The sequence below is a fragment of the Prionailurus viverrinus genome, chromosome E2 (assembly GCF_022837055.1).
Source record: "Prionailurus viverrinus isolate Anna chromosome E2, UM_Priviv_1.0, whole genome shotgun sequence".
Classification (NCBI taxonomy): Eukaryota; Metazoa; Chordata; class Mammalia; order Carnivora; family Felidae; genus Prionailurus; species Prionailurus viverrinus.
This window is the reverse complement of record NC_062575.1, coordinates 47,878,295-47,887,583: the sequence shown is the minus strand read 5'-3', so window position 1 is coordinate 47,887,583 and position 9,289 is coordinate 47,878,295. Positions and strand designations below refer to the sequence as shown.

The 9,289-nt window shown below is 53.8% G+C and overlaps 1 long non-coding RNA gene across 1 annotated transcript; it reads left to right on the top strand.

The window, feature by feature from the left end:
* Positions 1–1,003: 1,003 nt before the first annotated feature.
* Positions 1,004–8,538, top strand: LOC125152780 (uncharacterized). Its single transcript, XR_007147313.1, has 4 exons — positions 1,004–1,080; positions 2,336–2,397; positions 7,783–7,965; positions 8,201–8,538. It is a non-coding gene; the product is annotated as an uncharacterized LOC125152780 (long non-coding RNA).
* Positions 8,539–9,289: the final 751 nt, after the last annotated feature.

Genomic DNA, 9,289 nt, shown 5'->3' with positions numbered 1-9,289 from the left:
AGGAAAAGCAAGTGCAAAGGCCCTGGGGTGGGACCAAGCTTAGTGTGTTTGGGGAACAGCAGGGAGGCCCAGGCTGCTGGAACAGAGGAATGTAGGGCATTGGGGGGCAGCTTAGGTAGGGAGCGGTAGGTAGGTAGGTGGAATACATTCTAAATGAGACCCCGGGGAAGGTCTCAGCTGGGAAATGATCTCTGGCGAGAGTGGTCAGGGGAACAGCGAGGAGGCAGATGAGGGTGGACAGGACCAGGGCGGGGTCATGGAATGACAGGCAGAGGACAGGTTCAGTATCCCCTCTTGATGGGCCCTGGGCCGCGGACAGATGGTGGCACCATTATCAGAGAGAGGAGTATGGAAGGCGGGACAGATGCGGGCTTGGGGAGGAGAGACAGGAAAGTGCAGGACATCCAAAGGGACGGTGCCAGGCAGTGGCTGGATGTACGAGGCCACAGTTGAGGGACAGATCAGGGCCGAGACCCAGATCTGGGAGGCACCACCGTGTCGACAGCGGAAGAAAATAATGAGATATAACAACAATAATGATTGCAATTATGGAGCGCTTACTCTGGACCAGACACTGCCCAATGCGCTCGTGTGTGTTCACGTAACGCGCTCACTGCGGTAGGTATTGTTATTATTAAGCCCACTTCACTGGGAGGAAACTGGGGCACAGAGAGGTAAAGTGACCTGCCCAAGGTCACACAGCCAGGACGTGGCAGAACTGAGATTTGAACCCCAGCGGGCTGGCCCCAGAGTCTGCACCCCCAGGGAAGGGGGCTGAGGTTGGGGTCCAAGGTCCTCATGCTAGTACCTGACCCCCAGTGGGACCCTTCTTACCAGCCATCTGACCATGGCTCTGCTCTCCTTAAAACCCCTCCCGTAGCCCCAAAGGCCTCAGAGGGGATCCTGGTCAGCAGCCCAGTCTCTAAGTCATGGAGCTGGTCCCGAGCTACCCGGACACCGCCCCTGCCCCCTCTCTGCATTCCGGCAGCTCCAACTGCCATTCCTAGGATTCAGAGCCCTCAGGAGGAGGACAGATGAAGGCTGTGCCGGGCACGGTGACAGGGCTCCATCTTGTCCCAGGTGGGAAGTCCCGCTGGGGTCTGTTGGTCCGTCTGCCCCATTACACACAGTGTACGACTTTCCTAGGGCTGCACAGCCAATGAGCACACACGTGGTGGCCTGAAACAACAGAAGCTTATTCTAAATCCGGAATCAGGGGTCGGCAGGGTCTCGCTCCCTCCAGAGGCTTTAGGGGAGAATCCTTCCTTGCCTCTCGTGCCTTTTGGTGGCTGCCGTGTTCCTTGGCTTGTGGCCACCTCGCTCTAACCTCTGCCTCTGTGGTCATGCTGCTTCCTCTTCACTCTCAGATTTCCCTCTGCTTCACTCTTTTCTCCCCCTAAAGTTAATTTATTTTGAGGGGGGAGGGGCAGAGAGAGGGAGAGAGAGAATCCCAAGCAGGCTTTTTGCTGTCAGGGCAGAGTCCAATGTGGGGCTCGATCCCACGAACCACAAGATCATGACATGAGCTGAGATCAAGAGTCAGACGCTCAACAGGCTGAGCCACCCAGGCCCCTCTGCCTCACTTGCATAGGTCAGTGACATTTGTCATTAAATCTGGGGCCCACCTGACTAATCCAGGATGACCTTTCCACCTCAAGCTCTCTAACCTAATTATATCTATAAAAACCCTTTTTCCAAGTAAGGTAGCATTCACGGATTCTGGGGACTAGGTTGGGGACATATCTTTTCGGGGACTGCCATTCGTCGCCATGCAACCCACGACAGACAGGGATCCCTCAGAGGACCTCCTCAGAGGTCTGGGGAGGCAAGAGAGCCTGGTTCAGTGGTTCTCAAATTTGACTATGTGTCAGAATCTTCTAGAAGGCTTATTAATCGCAGACTGTCGGGCTCCAAACCCTGCTCCCACCCCGAGTTTCTGATTCGGTAGTTCTGGGGTGGGCCAACAGGTGATGCTGGCCTGGGATCCCACACTAGGAACCACTGGCTGGTGGTTGAGCATAAGGTTGCCTGAGCTCAACAGTCGCCACCCTTATCCTGTGTGTCCTTGGGCGAAGGACTTTCCTTCTCCAAGCCTTAGTTCCTCATCTATAATATTGGGCTAACTCCTCCCCACAGTGCTATCCGAGATAGCCCACACTCTCCCCTCGCTCGTGGTATTCCATATTTTTGCTGGTCCTTGACCTTTCAACTTCCTTTCTACCTCAGGGCCTTTGCACAGGCTGCCCCTTTTGCCTACCAGGCCTTCCACTCCATCTTCCCTTCAAACGTCACCTCTTCATAACACACACCTTTCTGCCTTTATTCTACCCAACAGTATATCCTGGCAATTGTTCCCTACTGGTGCATAAACAGCAACCTGGGCCCTCCCCAGCCAAGGTCAGTTTCCCCCCCCCCCCTGCTATTCTCTGTCGTCACACCCCGTTCTTTCTTTCTTGAATTTTGTATGATTTATAAATACCTAGGAGTATGTGGATATGTTCACTTGGTCATGAACCCTGTCACCCCATGAGAATGTCTGCCTCACCAGGGCAGGGCCTTGGGCGGGTTTGTTTTTTTGTTTTGTTTTGTTTTCAGCTCAGGGCCGACAGACTGGTTGCTCTGTTTGCTGAGCAGGGAGGACAAGAAGGCAGGAGGACGAGGCTCCATCCAGTCAAGGAACCGCATCCAACGTGCATGAGTCTAGCTCCCACCAGAGCTAGAGTCTAGCTCTCACGGCAAAACCAGTATCACCCCCAGGGCCCAATCCTACTGGTTGAGAGAGAATGGTCGGGTTCTTGGAGGGCAGGTACCAGGGGCCTTTGAGAAACAGACGGTAGGTTTCCCACCAGGGATGCAGGGGGTGGGGAAGCCCAGCCAGGTCGGGAGGGGGCAGGGGATGGGAGAGAGTCTGGTGGAGGATGCGGGGAGCCAGCTTCGTCCTGCAGGGGGCGACAGAGAGGCAGGGATGAGTTGGGTAGGAGGGAAATGGGAGGGGCAGAGGAGAGAGGAAGAGGAGGAGGGGAGAGTGGTGGGGAGGGAAGCAAAGAGACACAGAGACAGAGGTGTAGATAAAGACAGACTGGGATGAGTTTGGCCAGGGGCAGGGAAGGAGCTAGAAGGTTAGAGACACCCGGAAGGCATTACCTGGGGCAGAGGGCAGGTGGGAGTCCAGCGGCAGGTGGGGGAAGAGGCAAGGCGTGTGTATTTCAGATACATTTGCCCTTGTGCCAAATACAAAGTATTCGCACGAGATCTGTACCGAGGCATTGTTTAGGACGGCAAACAACCGCAAGCTTCCTGAAAAGTCCATCAACAGGGACTGTTTCAGTAACTCACGGTTCATATGCTCCATGGGATAATACTATAGCCATCGACAAGGAGTGCGGTTGCTGTGTCCGTACTAACAAGGAACCACCACCACCATAGAGTGTTAGGGAGGAAAAAGCAAAGGACAGAAGGATGTGTACATTTATGCTAACATTTGTGCAAAGTAGGACACATATCTGCATATGCATGGAGGGATTTGCTGGTACATGCCATACGTTTCTGGAAGGAGATTGCGGGAAACTTGTAGAGAAACTTGTACCAGGGGTCGCCTCCGGGGAGGGGGGACGGGGGAGGGAGGGGGGTTGATTTTGCAATTTATCCCCTTTGGAATCTTTTACATTTTGTTCCACGGGTTTGGGTTACCTGCTTAAATACTAAGAGTCAGCGATAGAATAAGGTAGAGAGACAGAGACGGAGACAGAGACAAAGGTACAGGGAGGAGACGGAGTGAGGAAGAAAGGGAGAGATTCTAACTTTGCTGAACCCCGGGGGCCCCAAACTTCTGTGATGCGTCTGACGTTCTAGGGGCAGGCCGTGAGCTGTCCCCACCTCCCCAAACCACAGACCTGGACCCTGTTTGCTGTCCAGAGTCACTCCCAGCCCCAACACCTCTCAGCCCTAAGGCTTCTTGAGCAACCATCTCTCCCCTGAGCCTTTTTGGGGCCTGGCCCTGGTCCAGTTGACTGGCCACCCCCAGCCCCCCGGGAGACAGACGGTGACAATCTCCAACTGGGTCCTGTGGCCCCTCAGGCGCAGTAGTGAAGGGAGCCCTGCCCGGTCCAGGAGGCTGTGACAGGGCAGTGATGTGCAGAGAATCCCAGGCCACGTGCTTAGGTTCGAATCCCGCCTCTCGCACCTTCTGGCTGTGTGACCTCAGGTTGGTGACTTCCTGGGAGGCTTGTATTAGCTTCCAGAGTGCCGTAAGGGAATCGCCGCAGACTTGGTGGCTTAAACCAGCAGAACGGTGCTGTCTCACAGCCCTGGAGGCCGAAGTCCAAAATCAAGGCGTCAGCAGGGTTTTGCCCCCTCTGAGGCTCTCAGGGGAGAATCTTCTTGGCTCCTGGGAGCCGCCGGTGCTGTTCACACTGCAGCCCTCCCGTGTCTGCCTCGTCTTCACGTGCCTTCTCTGGGCATCGCAAACCTCCCTCCGCTTTCCCTTCTAAGGACAGGACGTTGTCACTGGATGCAGGGCCCAGCCCGAGGAACCAGGGTGATCTCATCTCGAAACCCTTAATCACACCCGCAAGGGCCCTTTTTCCACAGAAGGGATTTGGAGGCTCCGCGTGGACGGATCTCCGGGAGGCCGCAAGGGGCGCCATTCAACACCCTGTAGGGTTAAACGAGATAAACTCGGAGCTCAGCAAAGCCCTGGACACGGACTATTTTGACGAATGTTAGCTATGACCTTGATTTTGCTTGGGCCACTCGATACTGTTCAACGTGCCAGATCGGTTGCCTACGTTGAAGACTGAAGAGCTCTCACGTGAAAATGGGGATTTCTCAAGGAAAAGCAGAACACGTGGCACCGCGGGGCCGAACTCCCCCAAGGCCACAGCGACCTGAGAAGTGACTGCTCTTCAGAGGGGTGTGTGTGCCCCCCACTTTCCCACTCCCTGATGTTACCCACCTGGCCCCGGGGCTCGGAGGCTGAGCCTCTTGGACCATGTCTGTCGTGCTCAATGCTGCAGCTCCACCGTCTGGGCCACCCAGGGCCTGGCACAGAAACCAACAAGAGACCTGAGACTTTAGGCCTGGCCCTCCTAGGCCACGGGACCCGGGGCAGGGCCTTACCCTCTGTGGACATGATTCCACATCTGTGAAATGGGGGAAGGCATGAGATGCTTCCCTGGGCTCTTTTTTTTTTTTTTCTCCTGGGCCCCTCTTCATAAGCTGTGGGGTGTTGGCAGGTGGCAGGCACGAGGTTTGAGCCCAACAGTGACACTGTGGCAAAGTGCTGGGCGGCCCCCACACCGTGTTCCTGTTCTCAATCCTGGCTGCACGTTAGAATCACCTGCACAGGGGTGCCTGGGTGGCTTAGTCGATTGAGCGTCCAACTTTGGCTCAGGTCATCTCACAGTTCATGGGTTCAAGCCCTGCCTCAAGCTCTGTGCTGTCAGTGTGGAGCCTGCTTCAGAGCCTCTGTCCCCCCTCCCCCACTCTCTGCGTGTGTGTGTGTGTGTGTGTGTGTGTACAATCACCTGGATAATTTTCATTTAAATACCCGTGACTAGGTCCCAAGCCATACCAAAGAGGGTTGCCCTTTGTTCATAGGACAGACCATCAGCATGACCTTGAAGGTCTTTATTCCTCCCCAAACCCCTCTCTTGTTCATTTATTCTTCCTCTTTGTTCCCTCTCCCTCCCCCTTCCTCCCCACTGGGAGCCATTTCATTATGTAAATGAGTCTTTCTTGTTTTTAACCCTGAAAAATGAATATTATTGTTTTATGCCCATAATTTGTAATCGACACACGTAGCCTGGTACTATAGATCTTGATTTCACTTTCTTCTGTTGCTGGGTTGGCTCCCCCTACCCATGGGTGCACTTGGTCCCTGGGTCCTGAGCACGGCACGAGCTGGTGTGCAGCCCGTGTTTATCACTCACTGCCCTAGGAGGGACACCCAGGCCGCCTCCTGCTCCTGCCCCATAAACATTGCTGCAGTGAACATCCTCGTGCTCGCTCCCTCCCGGTCCCATGATTTCTTTGGGAAGTCACCCAGAGGCAGAATTATTGGGAGATACATATGTGCAATACTTACTTCATCAGACTAAACCACACTCTAATTTTTAGCAGACTTGTGACAACTTGTTGAAAGTTGTCTTCCTCTAATTACCAATGAGTTTGTGCTTGTACACACCCTGATTGGTCTTTTGTGTTTGTTTTTTTTTTTTTAATTTCTTTTCTTCTATGAGTTGCCTGTTTATACCATTTGCCCATTTTCCTATTTGGGTCACTCTTTTTCTCATTAAAAAAAAAAATCTTCGGGGCGCCTGGGTGGCTCAGTCGGTTAAGCGTCCGACTTCAGCCAGGTCACGATCTCGCGGTCCGGGAGTTCGAGCCCCGCGTCGGGCTCTGGGCTGATGGCTCAGAGCCTGGAGCCTGCTTCCGATCCTGTGTCTCCCTCTCTCTCTGCCCCTCCGCCGTTCATGCTCTGTCTCTCTCTGCCCCCAAAATAAATAAACGTTAAAAAAAATTTAAAAAAAAATCTTCTCGGGGCACCTGGGTGGCTCAGTCAGTTGAGTGTCTCTTGATTTCAACTCAGGTCATGATCCCAGGGTTTTGGGTGGAGACGCAAGTTGGGCTCCACACTCAGCATGGAGCCTGCTTGGGATTCTCGCTCTCTCCCTCTGCCCTGCTCGCTCACACGCTCTTCTCTCTCTCTCACACACACACAAATCTCCATGTTAGACTTTGCAAATATTTCTTCCCATTCTGAAACCTGTTACATTTGCCCATGATGTCCTTCCTTGAACAAAAGCTTTAAATTTTAACATAGTCAAATTAATTTTTTTTTTTTTTTTTTTTTTACTTTACAATTTGTTCCAATGGAGTTTTAAGTTCTTCTCTGCTCCTGGTCATCAAGTATTTTCCTCCGTCACCTTTATAGTTTTTCAGAGGATGCTGAATCCATCAGAGAAACCTTGTCCCATAGAACTCAGATCATGGAAAGCTTTCATATCTATACCATCAAATTAGTAGCACTGGTTAAAAGTGGCAATTGAGGATGTCAAATGTGGCTACTGCAGCCACAGCACTGAACGCTTCATTTTGCTTCATTAATTAAAAAAAATTAAATAGCCATATGTGGTTAGTGGCTACCGCCCCGGACAGCACAGATCTAGGGTTTTGTTGTGGTGTTAGGTATGGATTCAGTTTTCTTTTATCTCCAGAAAATGAACCAATTTCCCCAACACTATTATTAAACTATCTATTTTTCCCTCGTTGCTTTGTGGGGCCATCCTTATTGTATATTAAGCTCCTGAATACATGTGGGTCGGCCTCTGGGTTCTCCGGAGAAGCCCAGTGAGTCTAGTGAAGAGCAAGAGGTGGAGAATCACAATTCTACACTAACAGACTTTTTAGCCAGACACACAGCTGCCCAGAATGAAGACTACATTTCCCAGCTTCCCTTGCCACTGGAGGAAACCATGTGACTAAACTCTGGCCAATGAGGCAATGGTGCAACCTCTGATCATGTCCTTAAAGGGGAGTGCCTACCTCTTCCAGTCCTCTGGACCACTGATTCAGCCGGCGGGGGGGGGGGGGGGGGGGGGGGGGGGGGGGGGGGGTGGAAGCTGGGAATTTGCATTCCCAGCAAGTTCCCAGGGATGCTGCTGGTCTGGGAACCACACTTCGGAGAACCATTGGTCTGACTTGTTTCACTCACTCATCTTGGGTTTTTGTTAAACATGCCTTTGACCTACAGTCTAATACATCCTGACTTCCCCCTCCCAGGCCTTTGCAGTTTAGAGCACAGCACCCCCTGCTGGAGCTGAGGTAACCCTCGCTGCTTGTGTGGCACCAGGTCGACTCAGAGGCCGGCTGCGACTGTGCCACACTTGCCCTTGAGTGCTCCCCTGTCCTGCCGAGGCTGGAAGCCTGAAGAACTAACTTGTACGGACCCCCTTGCGAGCTGGGGTCAGTAGGGTTCTGCCTGCAGGAGGCACCAGTGCTGGGGGGGCGGGAAGCTGGGAGAACCCCTGTTCCCCCAGCAGCAGAGGCACAAGGGGACTCCCGGGACTCTGGTGGTGCCACTGGGCCCTTCCGTTCCTCTAGCCCCACACATGGCCGGGTTACTGGCCCTGTCGGCTCCCACAGACTTCCCAATACTTTTGTAACTAACCCCCTGTGTTAAATCTCTTGTTTGAGACAGCTAGAGGCCTTTGATGTCACAGGAGCCCCTTCTGCGGAGGCAGGACAGCAGGACGGGCCTGCAGAGACATCCTCAAGGCCACCCAAAACCATTCTTTAAACTGCAGTGACGGTGACTGAAGGGGACAATCACAGCTGGGTCGCCTCCACCATGTAATGGCCCTACAAGGGACTTCCCGTCCTTCACCTGCAGTGGCCTGTCCCGGAGAGGCCCCAGGGAAACAAGGCACTCAGGCTGTGAGCACGGCGGCTCTGTTCTTCACCGTCCTTCGCTGGTTTTAGAATCACAGGCTTACCAGCCTCCTAAAATGAGTGGGGGTTTCTATCTTTTTTCTGTTTCCTGGAACAAACTGTACCAGGTAGGAATTACTGGATCCAAGTCTGGTAGAACTCATTTGTAAAAGCATTTAAGCTCCAAGCTTTTTCGTTAGGGTGTGTTTGGCGGGGGACGGGGGTGTGTGTTACTTTGGACTTTTCCTGTTTTCCATTCCTCCTTATACCAATTTTGGCTCTTCCCAGGGACGTAACAGCTCCACCCAGGCTCCAACACATTCACACGTTCGGCAACAGCTGTCGCCCTTGGTAGGTTTCGACCCGATTCCCCATCTAGCCTTAGTGCGTGTTCCTGGCCGGCCCGGATCACAGACACGGTGCCCCATCCTTGGGGAGCTCAGGGCCTGAGGAGAGGGATGCTGGGGGCGGAGGAGGGGGTGTCATGTGACCGTGGGGAACAGGAGGTGTGGCCCGAGCCGGAATCTCTACATACTTCATGCCCACAAACCAGGCTGAGGTCCCGGGTGCCAAAGATGATGCGACTGGCTCCTCCCGCTGCCGCCGCCCCCGCCACTTCCCGGGTTCCGGGGAAGATGCGCGCAGGCAAGCCCAGGACCAGCCCGGGGCGGTCAGTGACCAGGACTCAGGCAGCGGGGTTATCGTGACGTCAGCCAATTGCTTTCGCCCCTTGTGGAGACCCAGGCTCAGCCCCCACCGGGACCTTGACGTGGAGGGGAGGCTTTGGCCAATGGAGTATCTTCCAGCTGGCCACTCGGGATCCATCTGCCTCTGCCGATTCCTCAAAAGCCCACCTGCC